General features: G+C 47.8%; 1 protein-coding gene across 5 annotated transcripts in view; it reads right to left on the reverse strand.

The window, feature by feature from the left end:
• Window positions 1-24,552, reverse strand: part of FGR (FGR proto-oncogene, Src family tyrosine kinase) — a 64,138-nt gene extending 39,586 nt beyond the window's left edge. For 2 of the 5 annotated variants that reach the window (XM_053398638.1, XM_053398633.1), the window contains exon 1: window positions 19,286-19,653. The gene's annotated coding sequence lies outside the window, so the exon portion shown is untranslated. Of the gene's footprint in view, window positions 1-18,220; window positions 18,243-19,285; window positions 19,656-24,530 lie in introns of those variants that run through there. The other 3 variants (XM_053398636.1, XM_053398637.1, XM_053398634.1) reach the window with 3 other exon arrangements.
• Window positions 24,553-26,329: the final 1,777 nt, after the last annotated feature.

Below are 26,329 nucleotides of genomic sequence, written 5' to 3' on the forward strand. Positions count from 1 at the left end.
CAGAAATGAGGCTCTGCTAGGTCTTACCTGGAGATGCTGGGGATCAAACCCAACACCTTCTGCATGCAGAGCAGATATCCTACCACTGAGCTCTAGCCCTTTCCCTGCCATCACCAGTCCCTCTGCTTGCTGCTAATCCCTTTCTCTGCAGCTGAGTTTTCCCCAAGAATAATGAAAGCATCCGTAATTGGAATCCTATTGAAAGCTTAAAATAGCTGAACCCAGGGGGGTGCTATTGTTAGAAGTAAGAGAGCCTGACTTTGCATACCCCCTGGGGGCACTCCCCCTTTGACATCCCAGCAGGCTTGTTGTCCCCAGAGGAATCTGGCAGCGTAAATCAACAAGGGAACAGAGCCCAGAATATTTCACAGGCTCTGCCTTCCCACAATGGCAAGGGAAAGGGTGTTGAGGCTGGGGGTGGGAAGAGCCACAAGGAGGCAGGCTAGGCCTCTGGTTTTGTCTTATCTCCCTTACAGGTGGCGCTTACAGAAAGCTGCAATCTTAGTTTACCTGGGCCCACCACTTTCCCTTTTCTACAGCCATCCAAGTTGATGGCCATCACTGCCTCCTGTGGGAGCACATTCCATTATTCAACTATTATTATTATTATTATTATTATTATTATTATTATTATTATTATTTTATTTTACTTAAGACAGGCTCCGGCAGTTGGTTGGACGAGACCAATAGTGGGTCCAACAGTCAATATGGCAATTTCTGCACATGCTGTAAAGGGAAGTGAGAGGCAGATGGGATGGTCAGCCTAGGAAAGTAGCCAATCTAGAAGAAGGAAAACTGATCCTAAACCTCTGCTGTCTTGTGGAACATCTTCAGTAGAAGAAAAGGCTAAGGAGTAACACTACACAAATCTGAAGTGGAGTCCCTAAGATGGTTGGACGGCACCTTGTATGCTTCCTTCCAGCATCTCCTGCTTTCCTTTGGAAGAAGAAGAAGAGTTTGGATTTGATATCCCGCTTTATCACTACCCGAAAGAGTCTCAAAGCAGCTAACATTCTCCTTTCCCTTCCTCCCCCACAACAAACACTCTGTGAGGTGAGTGGGGCTGAGAGACTTCAGAGAAGTGTAACTAGCCCAAGGTCACCCAGCAGCTGCATGTGGAGGAGCGGAGACGCAAACCCGGTTCACCAGATTACGAGTCCACCACTCTTAACCACTACACCACACTGGACCACAGTATTAAGGCCAAGAGGGAAGTCTTGTCATCTGGGCAGCCCAGGACCTCCAGACACACTGCCCAGGCTTGCGCCCTGGAGAGGTCACTTCAAATTCTCAAACCATCTTGTCCCAGTGAGTAACCTGGCCACCAAATTTTGCACCTGTTGGAGTTTCTGAACCATCTTCAGAGGCAGCCCCACATATAACTGTTGAATGGTTTATTTAAATGTAAAGGTTCATCATTGTTGCACCCGATGTGTATGTCTTTAAGGGGCCAGAGCAAGGGCCAGAGTAAGATAATGAGACCCAGCTTTACAGCTGTGAAACACAGCAGGTGCTGCTGAGTTGTATTTGATTAAGGTGTGTCAGCATTTGGGTGTAGTATATAAGGAGCAGCACCTAGCTCTCCCATTACCCTGGGGGTTGGGTTGGTGGTTGGGTCTGGTTGGGTCATGTTGATGTATTTAGTGTAAATGGAGTTTTTGTTTTTCTTATTAAAACCTAGTTTAAGTTATTTTTGAGTCCTTTATTTTTTAATGCATGGTCTCCCCAGCAAGCTCTCTGCAGCGTTACCATACTGCAAAAAGCCAACATCTTTGGTTATGGGCCCAGCTGCTGAGTGGATGACTGCATATTTTTGGACTCTGAGAAAGGTTTGAAAACTCCTTCTCCTGTTAGCGTAGTTCTGTGGGTCTGGAAGAGTTCCAGAATGGTTGACCGGGTTCCTGAAGCTGAGAAGGCTCTGGTCTTCCCACAGCTAACAGATGAGAACTATAGTTTATGGTCTTTTCGGGTGGAGGCGCTTTTGACCTCTAGAGAAGTATGGACCTATGTAACTGATGACCCTCCTGACCCTGTGACTAATGCTTGGTCAAAAGGAGATGCAAAAGCCAGGGCGATAATTAATTTGGCAGTCAGCGACCAGCAAGTAGTCTATATAAGAAATAAGAAAACTGCCAAAGAAATGTGGGACAGTCTTGCAGCAGTGCATGTTAGAAAAGAGTCAGCATCAGCATTGACGTTTTTCAAGCAGTTGTACCAGACGAAGTTGCAGCCTGGTGGTGATTTGGCAGCACACTTGAGACGTCTGGAGGCAATACGCGGCGAATTAATTCGAAGGGACATGGACATACCTGATATTCAGTATGTTTTTATCATTCTTTGTTCCCTTAACGAGGACTTTGATGGTGTAGCTAGCCAGATATCTGCTGTTCCACCAGCACAATTAACTGTGGAAGGGGTAACAGCAAGATTAATGGGCGAGTTGGATAGAAGGGAGGCTTGTGCCATAAGCACTCCTATTTCCAGAAGTAATGAGGAACGCCATATGCAAACCTGTGGTGATACAACTGCATTTAAAGCTGCAAAGCGTTGTTGGTTCTGCAATAAACAAGGACATTTTGCAAAGGACTGCAGATCCAAAAGAAAGCAAAGTACTCCCAAGCCTGTTTCTGTTCGTCAGTCACGGTTGTCAGCCCAGCAGCCGACATCGTATAGTAGAGACAGAAACGAGCCGCGAGTTTTCCATGCTAGGACAACAGATCGTAAAAGACTTAAACGTGCCAAGTGGAAGTCTTTTGTTGTGGACTCAGGAGCATCTCAGCATATTTGCAACGATCGAAGCTTGTTTATTTCTTTCGAAGAGGAAATTGGTAATGTACATTTAGCCAATTCACAAGTCTTGCAGTTGCTTGGCAGGGGTACTGTTAAACTTGACTCTTTAAACATTACAATAGCGAACTGCATTTACTGCCCGTCAGTGGACAATTTATTGTCAGTAAGGTGCTTTGCTCGTCAAGGCATAACTGTGCGTTTCTTAAAGTCAATGTGTGAGTTTATCGATGGGAACAAACGTCTATTATATGCCCGGGAATCTGATGGTTTATATAGACTGTATTTTCGCACCTACTCCCAATCACCTATAAATTGCAGAGCAGTACAGTCAAGCCAGGGGTTGAGGAATGTAAGGCCACATTCCGGGTGTGTCCATGAGGCACACAGAATTCTGGGACACCTGAATTTTGCTGATGTACTTAAGACAAAGAATATTGTTAATGGCCTCAACTTAAAACCATGTAAATTCTTTATGCAATGTCTATCCTGTTGCAAGAATAAGATTAAGGTTGCACGCAAGGGTAGATGCTCAGATAGGAAAGTAACTGAGCCATTTGAGCGTGTACATTGTGATTTAGTTGGGCCACTCCCACCATCATTAGGAGGTTCTAAGTACTGGCTCACTCTGATAGACCAGTATAGTAGATATTGTTGGACTTATGCAATAGCTGAGAAGTCCCAAGCATTTGAGAAGTACAAAGTTTTTTGCAACTGGGTAAAAACGCACTTTAACAAACCAATTAAGAACCTATTTTCTGACCGGGGCGGGGAATTTGTTTCTGAGGATTTTGAGAAATTCCTGGAAGCGCAGGGGACTACTCATGAGTTATCTTGCCCCCGAAGTCCCTGGCAAAATGGGCTTGTTGAAGTTGTGCAGCGTGACCTACAGGCAGGGGTTAAAACGTATCTGCACGATGCTAATCTGCCCAAAGACTTTTGGGCTGAAGCGCTTAATGCGTTTTGTTATGTTAGAAATCGCAGTTATCATTCTGGTTTAGATGTCACCCCCTATGAGAAGCTGTTTAAAAAACGCCCTAATCTGAAATACCTACGCATTTGGGGTTCAGATGTAATTATGCATTATCCCGCTAACCAGAAATTGGGTGAACGTAGTGTCCAGGGAAAATTAATGGGCTACCAGCAGGGGGCGTACAGAATTTACATACCAGCAACTGGCAAATTTCATATTACCAGAAGCATGATACAAACTGTAAATTGGAATGGAGTTGCTGTCTTCCAAGATACTGATGGTATAGATAATACTGAGGAAGAAGAGGAAGAAGCAGCAGCAGCAGCAGGAAATGGTGCTTCTGAATTAATGGAAAAAGACAAAAAGTCTGTTGAATCTGATTTGTTTGATGATTTAAAGTCACAGGCACCCGAGGGGAGGTTAGATTTTCTTGAGTTTTCTGACCGTGAGCTTAGCCTACAGGCATCTCTTCAATCTGACAATGATTTACAACCTGAAACTAGTGGTTCACTTAGTCCCATTAAGTCTGAGGAGTCTGACTCTCCTTCTGGACTAAGACGTTCAGATAGAAAGAGGCAGAAGCCACAACATTTTGCAGATGAACATTTTAATACTGTGTATGCCAATAAGGCAGTTTTTGAGCCAAAAAGCTACAATGATGTTCAGAAATTACCTTAAACACACCAAACATTATAGGTTGCAGTTTACAACATGTATTGACAAAGGTTTTGAAATTTTCTGCGATGCATCTCATGCAGTGGAACAAAATAATTGCAGGGGTGTGTCTGGTATGGTGTTTTGTTATAACGGTTGTCCATTTGAATGGAAGTCCCAGACACAAACCATTATTTGTCTCTCCACAACAGAGAGTGAATTATGTGCATGCGTTCAGGCCACTCGTGATGTAGAATGGTATCTGCAAGTATTTGCAGACCTACAGATGCAAGTAACACTACCAGTAAAAGTTTACCTTGATTCCCAGAGCGGACTTGCTATCCTGTGTTCAGAGACCAATACGCAGCGCACTAGAGTCTTAAGGTTACGTTTACAGTTTGTAAAGAAACTAATTGCTGACGAAATGATTGTATTTGAATATGTTCCAGGTGACAATCAAATTGCGGACATTTTTACTAAAGCACTTCCAAAGGTTACACATGAAAGACATGTACAAAATATGCTTTATGTTTTTGTTCCACAATGATGAACCGCAGGGGAAATGTTGAATGGTTTATTTAAATGTAAAGGTTCATCATTGTTGCACCCGATGTGTATGTCTTTAAGGGGCCAGAGCAAGGGCCAGAGTAAGATAATGAGACCCAGCTTTACAGCTGTGAAACACAGCAGGTGCTGCTGAGTTGTATTTGATTAAGGTGTGTCAGCATTTGGGTGTAGTATATAAGGAGCAGCACCTAGCTCTCCCATTACCCTGGGGGTTGGGTTGGTGGTTGGGTCTGGTTGGGTCATGTTGATGTATTTAGTGTAAATGGAGTTTTTGTTTTTCTTATTAAAACCTAGTTTAAGTTATTTTTGAGTCCTTTATTTTTTAATGCATGGTCTCCCCAGCAAGCTCTCTGCAGCGTTACCATACTGCAAAAAGCCAACAATAACACATTGCAGTAATCTAACCTAATCGTTACCAGTGCATAGACAACATAGGCCATCTCTGTACAGGGGTGGGGGGCAGCTGGGCCACCAGCCAAAGCTGATGGAAGGCACCTTATGCCACTGAGACCACCTGAGCCTCAAACAACAGCAAATGATCTAGAAGTACCCTTAAGCTAAATACCTGCTCTTCAGAAGGAGTGTAGCCCTATCAAGAGCAGGCAACCTCCCATTTTACAGTTCAAATCAGGAAAAATAAATACAGTAAATGGACAAAAGTACAAAGAATCATGGGATGCGGGTGGCGCTGTGGGTTGAACCACTGAGCCTCTTGGGCTTGCCGATCAGAAGGTCGGTGGTTCAAATCCCCGCGACTGGGTGAGCTCCCGTTGTTCGGTTCCTGCTCCTGCCAACCAAGCAGTTCGAAAGCACGTCAAAGTGCAAGTAGATAAATAGGTACCGCTCCAGCAGGAAGGTAAACGGCGTTTCCGTGCGCTGCTCTGGTTCGCCAGAAGTGGCTTAGTCATGTTGGCCATATGACCCGAAAGCTGTACGCCGGCTCCCTCGGCCAATAAAGCAAGATGAGCGCCGCAATCCCGGAGTCAGCCACGACTGGACCTAATGGTCAGGGGTCCCTTTACCCTTTACCAAGAATCACAAAATGTTTAGGAGTATGCATCCCCCTGCGTCCCCCCAGAAAAAAAGCACTGGCTGACAACATATATGGCAGACCCCACGCAGCGATTAAACAGTGTAGGGGAAAATATCCAACTCTGAGGAACCCCACATTGAAGGCTCCATGAGGCCAAAGAATAGTCCCCCAGCATTACCCTCTGGAAATGACCATCCAAGTAGGACCAGAACCACCACAAAGCAATGCCATCCACCCCTTTCTTTTATCTGTCTCAAATATTCCAGCATCCAACCGCATTGGATGTCCTCAAGTTCTAGTCAGTTATTTCTTCGTGCCTTGAATTACTTTACACACTTCTCTCATGCCACCTCTTACTCGTCTTTGCTCTAAAGTTAAAAAGTCCCAAAGGCTGCAACCTTCCTTCGCAGGGGACTCTCTCCATCCCCTCTTGTGGGCGTGAGATGTGGCCTTTGAACTTCTGCCCAACAACCCAAGTTGCTGGCGAGGAGATGGCAGCCTGCACACGGAGGCAGATGGTCATGGACAGAAAGGGCTTAGCCAGGAGATGCTGGGATGCAGCAGGTCCTGTCAGGTGCAAACGAGAAAGCGGAGAGCCAAGCAGCAGAAAAAAAGAGCCCCGCACGTATGCTAACCCGCTGCCAGCCCTGAGAAGAAATGTGTTTGGAGGAGGGGGCTGTAGCTCAGTGGCAAAGAAGCTGCTTTCATACAAGAGGTCCCAGGTTCAATCCCAGGCATCTCCAGGTAGAGCTGGAAAAAAACTCCCATCTCAAACTCTGAAGAGCTGCTGCCAGGCAGTGTAGGCTAGATGGCCCAATGGTCTGACTCAGAATGCAGCAGCTTCCTATAGTCTTGGGAAAGGGACGAAGCTTAGTCACAGAGCATCTATCTCTCATGCAGAAGGTCCCAGGCTCAGTCCCTGGCATCTCCAGGTAAGGCTGAGAAGACCCCAGGTGGAAAACTCTGGAGAGCTGCTGCCAGCCAGTGCAGACACTACTGGGCTAGATCAACCCCAATCATCTGTAGAAGGCAGCTTCCTATATTCATATATTAAATTTGTTCTGTTTTTAAGGCAGGCTGGGGAGCCTCTTGTTCTGCAGACTTTGTTGGACTCCAGCTCCCATCAGCCCCAGCCTGCACAGCCAGTGGTCAAGCAAGCAGGAAGGAAGCTGCAGTCCAACAGCATCCCTGCCTAAAAGCCTAACAAATTTATTTTTGGGGGGCTCTGCTTGCAAGGACTGGATTCTGCTTTCCTTCCTCTGATGAAGTGGGCTGCAGACTTGCGAGACGATCATCTCTCAATTGTTCAAGACACAGCTGCCCTTCCGAGACTCCCTGCTACACTTTGCACTGCATTGTGGGGAAGGGGATATATTTTCTAAGCCAGGCAACTGGGACCTTTACAAGCGAAAGAGAGGGTCCGAAGCACAAGCCAGAGAGGAAGTGGTGAGGGCGTTTGCTGGAGGGAAACCGGATGGAGACAGGAAGCCACCAGGATTCCGGTCCAGTTCACAGCAGCTTCAAGGAGGAAGCTGAGGAGGACTGCGGAGGGGATGGGGGGTGGGGTTTGGGGGGCGAAAGGCTGCTGAGCTGCATGCAAAGGAATGTCCAATGAACAGCAATATAAGCGGGCTTGAGATAGGGGAAATGGGAATAGAGGGCAGGGTGCATCGTGGGAGGGAATCTCCTCTCAAGGGCCCCTGAAATGGGGAACCTCTTTCAGCTCGAGGGCCACATTGCCTCCTAGGCAACCATCTGGGGACCCAGTGGGCAAGGCCAGAGGCAAAAATAAGCAGAATAACCTTGGGAGAGCAGCCTAGCTTCTACACAAACCTTCACGGTCCCTTCCCCATCCAGGCAAACAAGAGGCATTGTTCTCAGAGTCCAATGACACAGCCAGGCAGGAAGACTCCAGAGGGCGGCAAAGAAGGTCTGGTAAGGGGCGTGGCCTAGGAAGAGTCCCAAGGGCCAGATGGAAAGGCCTGGAGGGCCACATACGACCAACAAGCCTGAGGTTCCCCCGCCATGGTCTAACCCTCCAGAAAGAATTGTCTGTGATCTGATGCAACCCAGGAGGTGCCTCTTAAGGAGGTGTGGGAAGAGGGGCCTGGTTTGAGCAGAGTGGGAGGGTCAGGACAAAATGCTCTTCAGACTTCTGAAGGCACACTGAAGTCTAGCTATGCTCTGTGCCATAGACTGTATTCTGCAAGACACATGAATTGCCTTAATTATGGGAAATAGAAGAATCTGGGACTTTCCAGGGTTTCACATATATGGCAAGAAGCAAAAAGAAAGGAAGCAACATCATGTAAGTCAGGGAAGGTTATGACAGGAAGAAATGGCTTGGGTCACCTAGTTGTGCAACCTCACCCCTGGAACCCACACTGATTTGGCCCTGGTGTTTTCTAACCACCATCGTCACTCCATTTCCAGTGTACTATTTCAATCCTGCCACTGTTCACCTGAGGGTTAGAAACTTCCTTTAAATTATAAAACAACACTTTGCCAGAAGCTCATCTCTGGAGTGTGCACTGTGACCAGTTATCTATTACTTGCAATGAGGCACTCGGGTGTACTGAACGCACCAGTGGAAACTCAGAAGCTGCAGAGACACCATACATTTACAGCTGTACCTCCCAAGAATCATAGAATCATAAATCCAGGAACTGTAGTTTGTTAAGGGTGCTGGGAAATGTAGCTCTGTGAGTGGTAAACTACAGTTCCCAGGATTCTCTACCTGCACTCTAAATGTACTTTAAATCTACAGTGTATATACAGCCTATATTTAATCTTGGAGGGTTTCCCGGGCCCCATTCACCTAATTAGGTATAGGGTACAACTGATGGCATGGGCTCTAAATCCATGGCAGTTCACATCACAATCTACAAGCTTATAAAAATGTGCCACAAGGCATTTAATTTTTTTCAGATGGTATCTGTTTCACAACTCAGGTCAGGAAATTATCATCTTCCATGTCAGATTAGCCACGTCTGTGACCTCGGTGACCTTGCATTCTGTTTTCTCTCTTAAGCCCCACCTGATGCCCTCCAGATGTTTTGACTGCAACTCAGTCGGCACGTCTGTTTGGCAAAGGCTGCTTCAGCCTGCCAGGCCAACACCTGTCGCTTGACAGGTGGTGGTCCTGCCTACCTGTCAGAGTTGACCTGCAGGGGTAGGTGAAGCTGACGCCAGCAGGATTGCACTCTCTACTCACCAGCTGGTGAGTGCAATTCTGCTGACTGCAGGGGTCTGCTTTGCCAGCTTGCTCCCCCAAGAAGAATCAAACCCCACCCATCAGCCAATGCCACCAGTGAAGGCAGCTGGTGGAGTGATGGGTATGGTTTGGGGGAAATGGCCTGGCAAGCCAAGATTGGCCAGAGGTTGCCTATCTGGTCCAATACCCAGCTCAGTGCAAGACATTTGCAGTTACTGATGAGCACCCAGCCTCCGGCGAAGGAGACACCGCCCAAGATGATTTTGTTCCACAACAGACAGCTCTTACCACTGAGAGGTTCCTCCAGATATTTAGCCAAATCCTGCTGCCTTGCCATTTCTATCCTTAAACTGCAATCCTTACAGCCACTTAGCTAGGAGTAATCGCCACTGAACCCAATGGGACTGTGTAGAAATAATCTGTTTTCATTTTAAAAAGATTTCTATTCCACCTTTTGAACAAAGCTTCCAAAGTAGTAAACATTTCAGATACAACAAATTAACACTAGAGATAAAATAATAAGATAGAAACACACAAACACAATAGAAGTAGTAATAAATAGAGGATGGAGTAGAAATTTGTTTGGATCACATTTTGAAGTGAACGAACCAAGTTTGTACATAGATTGGAGCACAGCTGCCAAACAGATTCTGTGAATTTTCCTAAATGATTTCAGTTCAAAAATGCACACGAAAGAAGCCTATTTTATGGGGGCAAACGCATCGGAAAGCATTCAAAAATGTGTGTTTTAGATTAAGAATATACATGGTTCAAACGCAATTTCTTTCCCCTCATGCTTTTAGGGAGGGAATCTGTCCAAATGAGATGGAACAAACTCACAACTGGGTGCATGTGAAACTGACAAAGTGGAAATGGGCTGAGCTGACCATCCTTAGCAATAAAAATAGTAATCATCCACTAAAAGCTAAGGGAAATAACCTGTGTCTGCAAATGGTGCTAAAAAACTAGCGAAGCAGATGCCAGACAAGTGTTTCTGGGGAGAGTACAGTATTCCACTAGCAGGGAATGAAGCTCCTGAACCAGGGGCACCCGTGGTCTGCAGAGCAGAGTCTGGGAACCCCTGCTCCAAACAGGAGATTCATAGGAAGGAAACAGTGGGTGACAGGCAATCAGTGGCTACACTATGCACAGATTAGGCCATGACCCTTTATAAATGCACATTTCCATTTTTAAAAAACCTTATACCCGCAGCACCATCTGTATCCAGATTAAGAAGGAATGTGGAATGCTGAGATAGATACCACATCCTCCTCCACTAAACATGAACTTGAAACACTTCTCGGGTGAGCTCTCTGGTACTTTCCCAGCAACATTTAGCCAGAGATTGCCACAGTTGTGACGTGACAGCCATCATGAGGGTGTCCAAAGGAGAAGGCACTAAGCAAGCATTTTCTGTTTGCTGGGTTAGGGCGAGAAAGCAAGAGGTTCACGAAGAGGAAACATCATCCCCAAGGCTGCATGAGTCAGTGGCAGGGCTGTGAAGAGGATAACTCCACCTCTGAGAACATGTTGCCTCTCTCCATAGCTTCCTGCGCGATGGAACATTTGGGAGTCACCCAGAGCAGAACGATGCATCCAGCAGAAACCGTGGCAAATAGCCAGGTCTGCCTTATCAAGAAGCCAAGTGAATCTGCTGTTTAGGAAAACACATTCCAGAGCACTGTGGCGGGAAGGAAGCACCCGGAAAGCCATGCTAATCTATTTTAAAGCACCAAAAGGTCTATTAGATCCCTTTCTGCCTTCTACATGCTCTTTCTGTAGAAGAGGGCACTTCATGCTATTAAACATGCAAGAGCCCTATCTTCTTCTTTTTGCATCTGGCCACACATACCTTTGATGCCCAGGTGCTGCTGAGGCCAATCAACAAGGTGGGGTTGTCTCCATCAAGTCTGTCTCATGAGCTTCACAGCCATTGACTTGGCTGGCTGACACAGTGTCAGCTCCTGACCTAGAGAGGGCTCTTTGTACCTTTAAATATGCTGTTGAATATTCCACCAGCATAGATGGCTTCTCCTGTCATAGGAACATAGGAAACTGACTTATACTGAATCAGACCGTTGCTCCACCCAGCTCAGTACTGTCTACACCAGGGGTCAGCAAACTTTTTCAGCAGGGGGCTGGTCCACTGTCCCTCAGACCTTGTGGGGAGGGCCGGACTATATTTTTTTGGGGGGGGAATAATGAATGAATTCCTATGCCCCACAAATAACCCAGAGATGCATTTTAAATAAAAGGACACATTCTACTCATGTAAAAATACGCTGATTCCCAGACCACCCACGGGCCAGATTTAGAAGGCGATTGGGCCAGATCTGGCCCTCGGGCCTTAGTTTGCCTACCCATGGCCTGCACTGACTGGCAGTCTCTCTCCAGGGTTTCAGTGAAGGGATATTCCCAGCTCTACTTGAAGATGCCCCCGATTGAACCACACATCATTTGCATGCACTGCCCCTTCTGCCACTGCCCCTTCCTACTGCAGGAGATTAATATTTTCACTGGTGCCCCAACACCAATGTGATGTTCTATCAGCTGGAACATAAGAAGAGCCTCCATGATCAGGTGAAAGACCTATCTAGTTCAGCATCTTGGACTAGACCGATGCCTACAAGAAGCCCGCAAGAAGGCCTTAACACAACAGCCCTCTCCCACCTTGTGATTCCAAGCAACTGGCTTTCTAAGGCATTTTGCCTCTGACAGTGGAGGTAGAAAGGAAGCACAAGAATCAGTAGCGGAGCTCAAGATTTGCATGCAGAAGGTTCCCAGTTCAATCCCTGGCATCTCCAGGCTGAGCTGGATACTTCTCAGAACCCCTGCACAACCACACTGGCAGTCTGTGTTAATACCAAGTTCCTCAAACCAGTGTTTTGAGTTTGTATTATAAGGCTACGCCCTATGTTCCTAAGAATGATGGCAATGCAAAGCAGGGGGGAGCTTGTAGTCTTCTGCACAAGGAGCCCACTCTCAATAGCAGGTACAGTGGAACCTCAGTTGTCGAACGTAATCTGTTCCAGAAGACCTTTCGACTTCTGAAATGTGAGACAACCAAGGCGCAATGGGTGGTCAGCAATCTCAATGGGGAAAAAGGGAGAAACGCGCCTTGGAAGCCGTTCCAACTTCTGAAGTGCGTTCGGAAATGGAAGCATTCACTTCCAGGTTTTCAGCATTCAGGTTCCGAATCGTTTGGCTTCCGAGACGCTCAAAAACAAAGGTTCCACTGTATTTGCACTATTACTTGTTTCATTTACATCCTGCATTACAGGAGGGTAGGTGTCAGTTAACATTAAGGAAAAGTTCTTGAACGGATGGGCATTTTGGGCATGGAACCAATTACCTAGAAGGGAGGCCTTCAAGCAAAAGCAAATAGCCCTCTCCTGCTGGGGATGCTCTATTGGGGATGCTCTGGGGATTTATTGCATCAAATCAAAGCTAGACTAGATGCCACATATGGCTCCTCCCAGTTCTGTGATTATATCAATTAAAGCAGGCATAGCCAGCATGGTGCCTTCCAAATATTGTTGGACTGGAGCTCCCATCAACCCCAACAACTGGCTATGCTGGATGGGAGTTGAAGTCCAACAACATCTGGGTGGTGCCATACTAGATACTCCTGAATTAAACAGTCAACATGGTGCTGCAGAATGGAGGCACTGGGCAACCTGGATACACACACACACAGAGAGAGCACAATACTCCAGGGGGCAGATTAAAGCTTTTGAGAACTTGGTCTGAAAGAATGCAAAATGCCTCCGTTGTAGCCCAGCACTGACTGGATGAAGACAATAAGCACCACAGCACACTTTGCATGCTGAAAATGCTACTGAAAAATAAACTGCCATACATTGTGCAGCTCCAGATACAGAAGCACAAGGTTACACAATAGAGAGTAGATGAACATTCTTTCCTTGTTCCATTCAAATTTCTACTTGCCCACACTTCCCAGATGCCATTGAAAACCTTGAATAGGCAGAGGGCTGTCTTGGGGAGGAGAGGGAATTGCGGGGGCTGCTTCGTATGCTGCTACATCTTGTACTTGGTGATTTCCTGAGTACAAACTGCATGTGCATGGTGGCGTTTCTGAATGGCTCACATATGTTTAAACAGAGGCTTCAACCCTGCAGAATAGATGCCAGTGGGGAGCTGGGGAGGGGTGCAGATCATGAGGGTTTTCTAGGCAAAACCCTCCACTGAAACACGTGTGAGCTGTTAATAAAATGGCATGGTGGTGTTTGCTTGGCCGTGCAGGTTAAGAACATGGGATGAGCCTGCTGGATCAAGCCAAAGGTGCATCCTGTTCTCACAGTGGCCAACAAGATGCTTATGGGAAGCCCACCAACCAGAAATGAGCGCAGCAGGACAGCACAGCCATCCTGGCTAGCAACCGTCAATAGCCATGTCCTCCGTTAATTTGTCTAATCCTTTGTTCAAGCCATTCAAGTTGGTGGCCATCAATGCCACCTGGGAAAGTGAGTTCCATAATTTAAAGTACAAGTGGCATTAAGAAGTTCTTCCTTTTATCTGAATCTTCCAGCGTTTAGCTTCATGGGATGCCCAAGACTTCTAGTGTCATGCGAAAGGAAGGGAAAGTTTCCTCTATCCACTTTCTCCACACATGGTGCATAATCTAATAAACTTACACTGTGTCACCTCTTACTCGCTTTTTCTCTATCAGGTTGTGTGCAGAAACTGATTCCATAGCATAATTCTGAAGTAGCTCTGTTAGATCAGACTCATCATTTAACCCACTGCTAAGTTTTATGCTCCCAGATGCACTCATTTCACAGGATGGGCTCCAGCACAGGTGTGCTTGCTTCTTAAATCTCAAAATGTGGCCTCTTCCACATTATTAATGTTTGCATGCTCTCTTTATGTATTAAAATATTTTTTCCTTCTTTTTCCAGGCAGCAAACAAGAAATCTTGTGTGGCTTGTCCATTAGGATGATGAGCAACTGCCCCACCAACCTCTGTCTGCCCCTTCTTTTGAAGAGCCACTTTCCTCTTCCTTGGTCTCTGTGTTGCCCTTGTAAAATTCAGCAGGGAAGAGGATGGAGGCGGAACTAGGATTCTTTGCTTGTTGTGGGTTCTGGCTCCTCCCAATCAGGCTGTTGCTCCGCCTCCCTTGGCCTCCCTGCATTCTGCCCTGCCAGTACTAATGGGCACCAACCACCATTGTCAGAGGGCCCATGCGGACATGTGGGTGTGGCTCCCCCACCTCCAGCAGGCTGCTTGGAGGGGAACATATTGCATGAAGGAGGCTTCTGAAATTAGCACAAGGACCAGAGGTTGATTCTCCCACCCTCAACCAACTCTAATGCAAAAGATTATCCTCTGCTTTCACACAATTGCTGCTGTCCAGTCCAAAACTCTGGTCATCCCAAATGCACAGGCAACCCAAGAGTTCTATCATTCTGCATAAGCACAGCCAGTGACTGTTGCCATGACAGTTAGTCATATACTTCCACATCTGGAGCAACCGACCTCCCAGTTACTAGAGATAGACTTTTAAAGTAGATCAGGCATGTCCAAAGTCCATTTTGGGAGCCTAATCCGGCCCACTGGTCGATTTAATCTGGCCCCCGTTGCAGTATATGTCCTGGGGTAAAAAAAAGCTCAACAACTTTGGTCGCCCCTCATGCATGTTCACTTCATCAAATCTGGCCCTCTTTGAAAAAAAGTTTGGGCATCCCAGAAGTAGACTGTGATCCAATACAGACAAACAACTTTTCAGCTCCTGAAGACACACCCATTTCAGCAAGCATTCCCCTGAAGTGAACTTGGGATTTTATAGTTTTGACTGCTTTCAATTGTTATGCTCTTTTAAACTGTTTTATTGTGTATTTTAGTTAAGGGTGCTTTAAAATTATTGTGTACTTTAGCTGTGGATTGTTTTTGTAGTTGTAAACCACTTAGGAGCTATAGTATCATAAAAGTGGTACATAAATTAAACAACAATAACAACCCCCTTGTAACAACATAACTTGAATATTATGCTCCCCTATATCCTATCTGACAGTGCAATGAATTTTTGGGCACATTTGTCTTTTCAATCACAGTGCAGTTGCTTTAGAGCTAAGCCAAATATGTAGAACATAGCAAGTTGACATCTACCAGACCAAGACCATTGGTCCCTCTAGTGCAGCAAAGTCTACACTAGGGATGGGGAACATGTGGCTCACCAGATGTTGCTGAACTCTCAGCTCCCAACATCCCCATCCATTACTCACACACTCTGGGGCTGAAATGACCTGAAGTCCTACAACAGATGGAGGACCACTTGAGAATTTTTCCTAGGCCTGCTTGGAGATGCTGCAGACTGAATGTTGGCTTCATCCCCAGCATCTCCAGGTATGGCTAGAAGAACACCTGTCTGGAGAGGTGCTGCCAGTGAGTATAGATCAGGGGTGGGAAACTTCAGGTCGGGGAGCCAAATGCAGCCCTTCAACCCTCTCTGTCTGGCCCTCAGGACTCCTTAGTCTACACCCACTTTCACGCCACACCCCTCACTCACCTTACATAGCTCAGTCAGTAGAGCATGAGACTTAATCTCAGGGTCGAGAATTCAAGCCCCATGTTCGGCAAAAGATTCTTGCATGCAGGGAGTAAGCTAGATGACCCTTCCATCTCTATGATTCTTTGATTCTGTTATTCACACCCTATGTGAATGTTTTTGCCTGGCTGCAACTCTGATAGTGCTTCTTGCTTCCTTGGATGGAGACCGTGTGAAGGTGTGTCAAGTTAGTCATGTGTTCAAAATTTGCATTCATTGCTCCACCCACTTTTGCCACCAGCCTCGCCCAACAGTGACACACTTCCCAGGAGGGAATGTGGCCCTTTAGCTGAAAAAAGTACGAACCTAGAAGGACCAATGGCCCGACTCAGTGTGAGGCAGCTTGCCTTCTTCTGGTGCTCTTGCTACGTTGCTGAGACCTTCTGCATGCAAAGCATGTGCTCTCCCACTCAGCAGCAGCCCCTGCCTCGCAGGGACTGTCCTTCTGAAACCTGATAAAAATACTCTCTCCACAAAGTGACCCAGAGGAAGGCGCAAATGCGAGCGAGCGCACACACAGAGGAAAGAAATGTTCATTTCTGCGCAGGAGTAGTCATAGTAACCCTTTCCCCATAAACCCTATCTATCACCTCCCCCCAGCTCAACCTCTGGCTGAGAAAAGCAGGACTTCTGCCGGAAGGAGGTGCCAATTCCCGGATCTGTGAGTGCTGGAGAGGCAGAAACTGTTGGTCACATTCTGGGAGAAACCCCCCAGTTTTGGGAAGCAGACAGGCATTTTTTTCTTCATTTTTTCTTTTAAAAGAAGAAGAACAATGCAGGAGAGAAACCAAGGACACAAGTGGGGTGGGTCGTTCCAAGAGAGAAGGAAACAAGCTGTTTCCCTCAGCGGCTCTCTCGCCATCACTCTGAGCCTCCGGAATGTGTGCTGAGGCCTGGTCGCCATGCGCATGGTTAGAAGGGGGAAGCCTGGCAGTAGGGCAGTGCTGGGGAACCCGGGTCTGTGGGTCAAGTGCACCTTCCAGGTCTATCTAACCCTCAGGACTCTCCCCAGGCCACTTCACCCACCCATCCGCCCTGACTCAGCCCTCAACAATCCTGCGCCACACCTTCCTTGAGTGCTTTTACCTGCCTAGATAATGCCTCTTGCTTGCCCAGATGGGCAACAGAGAGGGGGGCATGAATGTGTGTAAAAAGTCAGCCTATGTTACTAGGGCTGTCTTAACCATATGCGGCACCAGGGTGCAAAGATCCACCCAGTGGCCCCCCAGGTTGCCCAGTGCCAGGCATGCAGGAGGGGGGAGCCAGCCAGCCACCTCAGTGTCTCGCTGGCTCGGTCGCCCCCAAACTAGCAGCACAGAACTGCCTGCAGCAAAAGTGTCAGTCACAGCACTCAACTCTCAGGCCCCAGACTCTCAGCCTGGTGCCCCTGAGAGCCTGGCGCCCGGATGCCCTGTGCCCCTGACACCTATGGGTAAGACGGCCCTGTATGGTACATAGCTAACAACCACATTCAATCTTCCGCCCACATTTGCCTCTGGCCCCGTCCACCGCTGACATCTTGCGGCCTTCAGGAGGTTGCCTAGCACGAAATGCGGTCCTCAGAATGAAAAAGTGGTTCCCCTGTCCCTGAGTCTGGAGGACTTTAGGCAGGGGTGAAACTAAGCTTTGTTTAACCCGAGTCAAAGACCCAGTTTGGCACCCCCCTCATGTACATTTGCGTGCACACACAGAGGCTGGGAGGCTCCATAGTGCCCCTCTGGAGGTTTCACACAGGGCAAAAAAACCTGGCTAGCCCACCCCACCCCCGTACCTACAGCTCTGCTTTAGGGCAGAAGTGCGGAGCCCCACTCCGCAGGAGGGCACCCAGAAAGACAGCTGGCTTACTACATTTTGTAATGTAGCAAGAGGGAGGCATGCTTTGCAAAAGACCACCAAGTCCGGAACCCAAGAGGACCGAAGTTCACTGGTGGGGAATCACGGCTCCTGCGAGGATGCCGTGACTGCGTCTCCTGCGTGGCACAACTTCTCTTAAGGCGACATTGCCCACGCTCTCTTCACAACGTGAGCGAAGAGGGGGCGGGGCTTGGGAAGAATCTTATCAATGGCCAGAGAGCTGGAGGGGGGTGGGGGAGAAAAGATAGCTTAATTTTACGCCTCTCTCAACATCCGATCTAGCAGATAAGCGGACACGGGGGAGGGAAGAGCCGGAGAGGAAAGGGAATGAAGAAAGCATGATCTAAACGATGCAGCTCCGGCCGGGGCAAGAAACGCGAGACTGGAGCGGGCAAGGAGAAAGGCAGGCAGGTGGTCCACAGGTGTCTGGTCCAGCGTCAGAAGGGATTCTCGTGGGTCTCCGGCCTTACAACGGTGGGGGGAGGCGGAGGCGGAGGGCACTCCTACGCTACGCACGCACATATACACAAACCGCTTCTCCCCCTGCAGGGCTGGAGCAGCCGGCAACTCACCCCCTTGGCTGTTTGCTGCCGAGCCTTTTGTTGCTTGCTGTGAGGAGCGGCTGGCAAGGGAAGGATTTATGGCCCAGGCGTCCCCAGGGAGGAGAAGGCGGTCGGGGGCGAGGGGGCGTCAGTAGAACGAGAAAACGTTCCCCACCCTCTCTCCCCAGTTCCCAGTATAAGCAGCCGATTCTGGTCCCGATCTTGGGGCGGGTATCACAAAAGGAGCTTATTGATGCTGAAATTGGAGGCGGGGGAGAGAGAGGAGAGGACAGTGGTTGCTTCTCTTTGCCTGCACATCCTTGCACGAAACGGGGATGGGTGGGAGGAGGAAACACAGCCGGGGAGGGCGGAGAGACAAAGGTACATCAACCTGTGCCCATCAAACACACCTCCTTCTCTCTCTCTCTGTCCGGCTCTCTATCTTCCTTCTCCTCCCCACCTTCGGCTTGCGCAGTGTGGTTTACCAGGGAGACTGCGAGGGCTCCGGAGAGCGTTACAGCTCCCCATCCATCTTCTCCTCCTCCTACTGACACCACCACACTGCAGTTCCGGGAACGGTGCTGGACCCCGAGAACACCCCCTTCCTCCCCGCCCAATACTCTGGGGGAAGTCACTCCCCTGAGCACCCACACACGACACCCTCCTCCCCAAACGCTTTCGTACATTGGCCGCCCCCACTAGCCACTGTTAGCCCCCCGATCATTTATTTAGGGACGCGTTTCCTCGCCCCCCAGTCTCCAGCTTCCGCGGCCTGGGCTGCTCTTCTTCTCTTCCTCCTCCTCCTCCTTTCCTAGATGCAGCAAAAAGCCACGGAGATGGCGAAGCTACTACAGGAAGGCGACCAGACCCCCCTCTTCTCTCTGTATTTCATATATATATATACACACATCCACACCCACATACATATATACATGTATATATACACATACACAGACATATATACAGGAGGGAGGGGTATCCTCCCGCAGAGATCCTAAGCCCCTGACCCCCAACTCCGAGCGCGCATCCACAAAGCCGCGCACCCGCCGCGCCACTCAGCTTCGAAAAGCACCGGAGATCGAGGGCTCGCCTTACCTGGAACTGCTTCGTCCCCTCGTCCAGCTTGCTCGCCCGCTACGGGTCCCTCTTTGCCCCACTGGCAGGACCAGCGCTGGGGTCGCTTCGCTTTTCCTCCCGGCGCTTCCTCTGCTGGGGTTGCTCCTTCCCTTCCCTAAAAGCGCAGGGAAAGTGGGCTTGGACCAGCCAGAGTACTTCCTGAGCGCGCAGGCATGTGTGTGCGTGCGCGTGTATCTGTATATTCCCCGGACTGACCCTTCAGCTGGTGTAATGCCACGAACAGAAAAGCACCTCCTCTGTTTCCCCACCTTCCTTCTCTCTGCCCTCCCCTTTCTCGCCGAGCAGAAGCTCATTGTAGGAAAGCGGGGGGAGCAGTTCTCTAGCTCGAGCGCCTCTGCTCCAGCGCCACCGCCCCCAATCAGCTGTCAGGGCGGGACCCCCGACTCGCCAGGTCCCACCCATTCATTGATTGCCGGCTTGCTGCTTTCTGGAGGAGGGAAGGAACGGCCAATCAAGGGCTTCTCTCATGGGTGGTTTGTTTTTTTTAAAAAAAGGCATGTCATGTTGGTTCAGAAGAGGAAACGTTCCTCCTTTAAAATTATTCTTAGTCTTATTCACTGCCTAACGGTGGGCGAGTGCAGATCCCCATCCTTAGAAGAGCACTTCCGGAGTACTACCTGTGTTCCTACTCTGGAAAAGTCCTAGAACATTTTTTTTATGGAGAGGCCTGATCAATGTGAGTTAGGCAATAACTAAGGCACATTGACACCCTATATTTCCCCTAAAGGGGACACATGATTTCCCTTAAAGAATCCTAGGAACTGTAGTTTACCCTCAACAGAGCTACAATTCCCAGCACCCTGAACAAACTACAGTTCCCAGGATTTTTTGGATGGCGGGGAACCCATGTGCTTTAAATGTATGTTGGGGGTGTGGTCTGAGCCCTCTGCTTCTCATAGGCCCTCATCACAGAATCTATTATAGTTTCTTTTACTGTATAAGGGGACATTCACGCCTTATCTTTAATTCTTTGTTGTTGTTTAGTCGTGTCCGACTCTTCGTGACCCCATGGACCAGAGCACGCCAGGCACCTCTGTCCTCCACTACCTCTCGCAGTTTGGTCAAAATCTTTAATTCTTTGGCTTTCCCCAAAGAATGCTGGGAGCTGTAGTTTGTTAAAGGTGCTGAGCGTCGTTTAGGAGTTCTGTTTCCACACATGGAATTCCAGTTCCCAAAGTGGTTTAAACAACCCCTCCTCACAGGGAATTCTGGCAACTGGAGCTCTGTGAGAGGAATAAAGGTCTCCTAACAGCTCTCAGCAAACGACAACTCCCAGGGTTCTTGGGGATGATGGGAGTTGTAGTCCAAAAACAGCTGGAGACGCATCTTTGGGAAACCCTGTTATAAATCATATATGTCAATAATGTATGTCAAATGTGTTTTAAGGTGAGAACAAAAAAACCTGCAGTAGGGATAGGGTAGTTGGTAGAGCCCGAGAATCTCAGGCTTGTGGGTTCAAGCCCCACTCTGGGCAAAAGATTCCTGCATTGCAGGGGGTTGGACTAGATGACCCTCATGGTCCCTTCCAACGACAATTCTATGATTCTATGAACCTGTGGCTCACCAGATGCTGCTGGACTTCAACTCCCATCAGCCCACCCAGCATGGCTGATGGTCAGGCATGATGGGAGCTATAGTCCGGCAACATCTGGAGGGCTGCAGGTTCTCCATCCCCACATTGGAGGTATTGACCAAAGACTTGCAGGGCTGTTCTTTCGTGGTATTGGCATATAGATCCAAACCTCACCTATGGTCCGTGCTTTTTTTCTGGAGGTATGCCAGGGTATGCATACCCCTAAACATTTTTAGGGGGGGGGAACCACTGCCTATAGTGCATAGTAACTTCTCTCAGTAATCCTCAGAGCAAGCAATGCCGGGGGCTGTTCATTCTGCACATCCGTTCAAGTACAAAATCTAGTATTGAACAAGAAGTGTAGCATTCTTAAACTCTCTATGTTCCGACCTCCCCCCTTTAAAAAAGGAAGTTTCTAGTCCTCTTAGGGCATGCTCATGGCAGCTTCCCATATTTTCAGTTCAGTGCATTAGAGCACCATCAAAAGAGCAAAGAACCCACACAAGTGACGCCGACACAAAACCTCACACATACACTAAGTAGAAGAATAGAAGCATTGCCACCTGGCCCAGCCCTCCCTCCCCCTCTTTCCTTCCTAACCTAACACCGTATGTAACACTAATGTCTCACAACAAATGAAACTGACCTCTAGAAAATGCAACTTGAGAAAAGAGACAATGCTTGTATTTTTGTAAACTAAGAAATCAGAGAGAGAGAGAGCGCAAAGAACCCTGTACCCTGTCCAAGTGTGCTCCACAACATCACGATTCCTCCAGGGTAATTGTGCAAGGAATCAATACAGAGTGAGCCTGGGTGACATAAGATTTGCAGGTCATAGAGTGCATAGACAACTTCAGTTAAATGATCTTGCCTGTAGTCTAAGAGAAAAGCTTGCAACTGTGTGCAAAATTTCTGGTGAAAGCTTAGCTAGAGAGAGGATGACAGTGGGCAGACTTCCAGTAGACTTGGGTGGAGCTTAAATGCCCTGCCTAGCTCACAAATGCAAGGTTCTCCACCATTACTTCCCTTTACTACTTCCTTTATAAATTCTATACCTTCTTTGTTGGCTTTACAAATCCAAACTCTTCAAAAGTGTGCATTTTAGAAGCACAATGCCCTTGTCAAAGCATGTCAAATATGTGGAAATTGACACATTTTCCATAAGTTATTATTATGCAGAATTCATAGAATTGGAGAATGGGAAGGGACCTTGGGTGGTCATATAGTCAAGTGGGGCTAGGTGCCCATTGGGATTTGCTAATGCAGAAGCCTGGGAGACCTACAGGAGGTGGAGCCAGAGCCAATGACAGCAGAAAAGCAAGAAGACAATCAGAGACAATCAGACAATCCATCCCTCTTCTGAGCTTGATAGCTCTGTAAGGGGAATAGGGGTTTCCTAACAACTCTCAGCTCCCTTAACAAATTGCAGCTCCAGTGAGTGTTTAAAGTGGTATGATACTGCTTTAAAAGTAGAGTGCAAATGAGGTCCAAGTTGGTTGCCTTCACGGCCTCTGACCATAATAAATTTCATTTTCATCTGCGTTGCCCGCCAAAGGTCCCAGGTTCAGTCCTCAGCATCTCCAGGTGGGGCTGAGAATGTCCCCCATCTGAAACCCTGGAGAGCTGCTGCCAGTCAGGGTAGGCAATACTGAGCTAGATTGCCCAGTGCTTTGACTCACTTTAAGGCAAGCTTCCTCTGTTCCTATATGAGAGGCTCTTAACAGCTGGGAGTTTGTTCATTTCAGCCCACGCAGAATGTGGGACATGTAGAGGGATTCTCATCCCTGGGGAAAGATGCCAAATGGGGGAGAATTCTGAGCCATGGGCATAGCCAGGATTTGGGGGGGGCAGGCCTTTTGTTAGGGGGGGACAGAACCTCAGTTAATTATGTATTTTGATTTATTTTTATTGATTTAGGGGGGCAGCTGCCCCTCCCTGCCCCCCTCCCAGCTATGCCCATGCTCTGAGCTGGTGCACAGCTCCAAATTAATCCTAAATGGTGATCAGAGTCCTGTGGTTGCCCGCCCACCTCCCTCCCTCAAGACTAGCTGCGAACACAGAAATAAACTGTTACTGATTTAGGCAGGCAAAGCAGAGCGGAGCAGCTTCACAAAGGGAAATAAGTGGGAAGAGAGGATTCGAGAGGTGGAGGTGAGAAGCTGAAATGCCACTGCTCCCCGTGTCATCTGGCAGTGTGAGAGGCAAGGAAAGGCGTTCCCGCCCCCCGTTATTTAAAACAACGACGAACCCAATAGGTATAACTATTGACTATAATCCTATGCAGTTTTTTTTTCAAATTGAGAGCTGCCACAAAGGTAAAAGAAGAATACAAATGGAACCTGCAATAAAATGTTGCAGTGTAGCAAGCCAACTGTGCCCTCTCCAGGGACACTCCATTCTACCCCATCCCTGCCCCCCAACACCTCCCCACTTTCCCATTTCCTCTCGCAGCAGTCAGCTAGCATTCCACATTGGACTGTTTCAGGGACCCTGTCACTGACATGCCCCCCCACACCCCTGCAATAAAAAGAAGCTATAGGAACAAAGGAAGCTTCCTTGTCCTGAGTCAGATCATTAGCCTATCTAGGGGAGTGTTGTCTACTCTGACTGACAACAGCTCTGCAGGTTTTCAGATATGGGACAATCCCAGTCCTACGTGAGGATGCTGGGGGATTGAACCTGGGACCTCCTGCAGTCTTTCACCTACACATGGGTGCATAGGAAGGTGCCTTATGTGGAGTCAAATCAATGGTCCATCAAGTTCATGATGGTCTCCACTGAATGGCAGCAGTTCTCCAGGTTTCCAGGCAGGGGCCGCTACCTGGGGGTGTTGGGGATTGAAAGTGAGCCTGGGTCCTTGCCTGAGCCTACAAATACCTCCCTCTGGCACATGAGTGGAGATACATAAGGAGCAGTTTTTGGAGAATTGAGTTCAGTATTAGCATGTGACATAGAATCATAGAATTCTAGAGTTACCAGCCTTTCTCAACCTGTAGGTCCCCAGATGTTGTTGAACTACAACTCCCATCACCCCTAGCTAGCAAGGCCAGAGCTCAGGGATGATGGGAGTTGTAGTCCAACAACATCTGGGGACCCACAGGTTGAGGACTGCTGTAACATGCAGCTGTCCCAAATGGGGATCGAACTCTTTAGGGGCCCTCCAGGTTGGGAGAACTTGCTGGAGTCATCCCTGGAGTGGTGAGAGGAGGAGATGGAATCACCACCACTGCAGTCCTCAAGAGCAGGAGTGGCAAAAGATTTGGGTTCAAGCTGAAGGGTGATGTCATAGTATGCATCTGAAAAGCTGGAAATGATGGTTGACTTGTGCGCCTGGGAGTAAACAATCCCTGAAACTCATTTTTTTATGAACAGTTGTGGTCAGGGTGTGGTCCAGGAGGCTGTGGGATGGGTTTTCATGAGTAGGAGAGGATATATTAATTGCAATTTATCTTTCCAGGCATCCACGTGTGTGGATTAAATACAGTTTCAAACTCCCATCCTTGGCAGTAAAATTAAAAGCAGTTTTGAGCAAGTCTAGATATGAAGTAAGCTGGCTCCCCTTTCTTACACCACTTAATAAAGAATCCGGGAACAACTTGTCAAGTAAGTTTAAAAAATAGATTTACTTACTTTATAATCATGTATGGGATCATAGCAATACCAGCAATTAACTGTATAACCAGCTTTAGGCATGTGCCTAAAAGTGGGGAAATCAGAGGCATCTCTGCATCCAATGCTGGTCAAAGGCAGTGGGGGAGAGAGGAACAGGAAATGCTGTAAGTTCCTTCCTCTCCTGGTGAGGAGGGGAAGTGACATCACATCAAGCCCTCTCTACCAATTGTATTTCTATGGTGTGAGTATTTGCCTATCAGCAATACTGCTTTGTGGTATTAGCCCCTTTTCATACCAACTAGCAAGAACATGCATTTGTTAGGTTTGGTTGCTAGTCTCCTACAGAGGCCAGACTAGATATTCCTCTTGAGTCTTCTACTCGCTGGAAACAGCACAGGGCTCTGACTCTTTGCTCCTATCTCTTGCTGAAGTTTTTGTGATATTGAGCATGAACTGTTTCCTGATGTTGCTTTTGGATTATGTTTGGACCTAGACTGATTCGCTGTGCTTGACTTTGGATGGCTTGAACTCTGCTGCACCAGCAACCCTGCCTCCATTTGTGAATATTTTTGTGAGTGGTTTAGACCGCCTGCTACCATAGCTCCTGAAGGTACCCACTGCCACTGGCATGCGATAGCAGCCAATCAGGTTGTGGAATTAAAGTTGATCTGGTGCTTTTGCACTACAAACCCATGTCCTCCCAAAACTGCACTTTTTGTGATAAGGAATATAGCATCCCCACAAAGAAATTGGAATGATTGCTCAATCTGCTGATATCATCTAACATCTTGCAAAGAAACCATGACGGAAACTCGATAAACAGGTCATCCGTAAGCAACATGAATGGAGAAACTGACAACTGGGAGTGGGAGAAGGAGCTAAAAACTTGCTCTTGAATTGAGAGCCACTGGGGCTGCAATGCAAGAACTCTTAGCTCTGCATATAAGTACCTTGGGTGGTGAGTCACCACCAAGAACACAGAATTTTCCTCTTGGTAGTGTTCCTGGTTTCTGGTCTGCCCTCACCCACCCAGGTTAGCTATTGGCTCCTCTGAGGCAGGAAGAGCTATACAGTAAAAGACTTCCTATTTAGAACAGGACGTGGTCTTGGCAACAATGGACTTCCTGGCTCTGCTCTCCATCACTGACTTCCTCCTCCTTGTTGAAATCTGCAAAGGCAATGCTAAAAATGAGGAGGCAGCTGACAGGGCTGCCCCCTAGACAGGCTGTAAGTAAGGAGGTAGGCAGGTAGGGTCAGGCTGATCTTGGTGGGGCAGTGCCCCACTTGTTCAAATGGGCTGGCCTCCCCAGAATCTGGGAGCATCTTCATGCATGGCAAATGCTCTATTGCTGAACTGCTGCCCTTCCCCCCAAGGGAATGGGACCTTCCAATTAGAAAAGAGCCACAGATTATTCTGTAACAAGCATTATTAGCTGTTGGAACAAGCTGCAAACGGAGGAGGCACCTTCCAAGGCACTAAACAGCTTAAAGAAACCATTGCAAGATCCCAGGGGGGAAATCAAAGGGAGCAAAACTGTTTCCCAGTCTATAAAAGGAGCCAGGCAGCGCATGCATGCTGAAATTATGCTTGGAGATGCGCTCCTGCAATGTCTTTTTTTTTTAAATGATATTTATTGGAAAAATTATACACAAAGAGAAACAACACACAAAAAGAAAAAACAAGACAAAAAGAGAAAAAGAAAAAATTAAACCATCATTCTCAAATTCTCCACTTTCAATACCTTCTTTCTTTGACCTCCTCCTCCTCCCTTTTCTTGTATCCTGATTAATAATAATCGCAGCAAATCCTTTCCTTA

The sequence above is a fragment of the Podarcis raffonei genome, chromosome 8 (assembly GCF_027172205.1).
Source record: "Podarcis raffonei isolate rPodRaf1 chromosome 8, rPodRaf1.pri, whole genome shotgun sequence".
In the NCBI taxonomy this organism is placed as follows: Eukaryota; Metazoa; Chordata; class Lepidosauria; order Squamata; family Lacertidae; genus Podarcis; species Podarcis raffonei.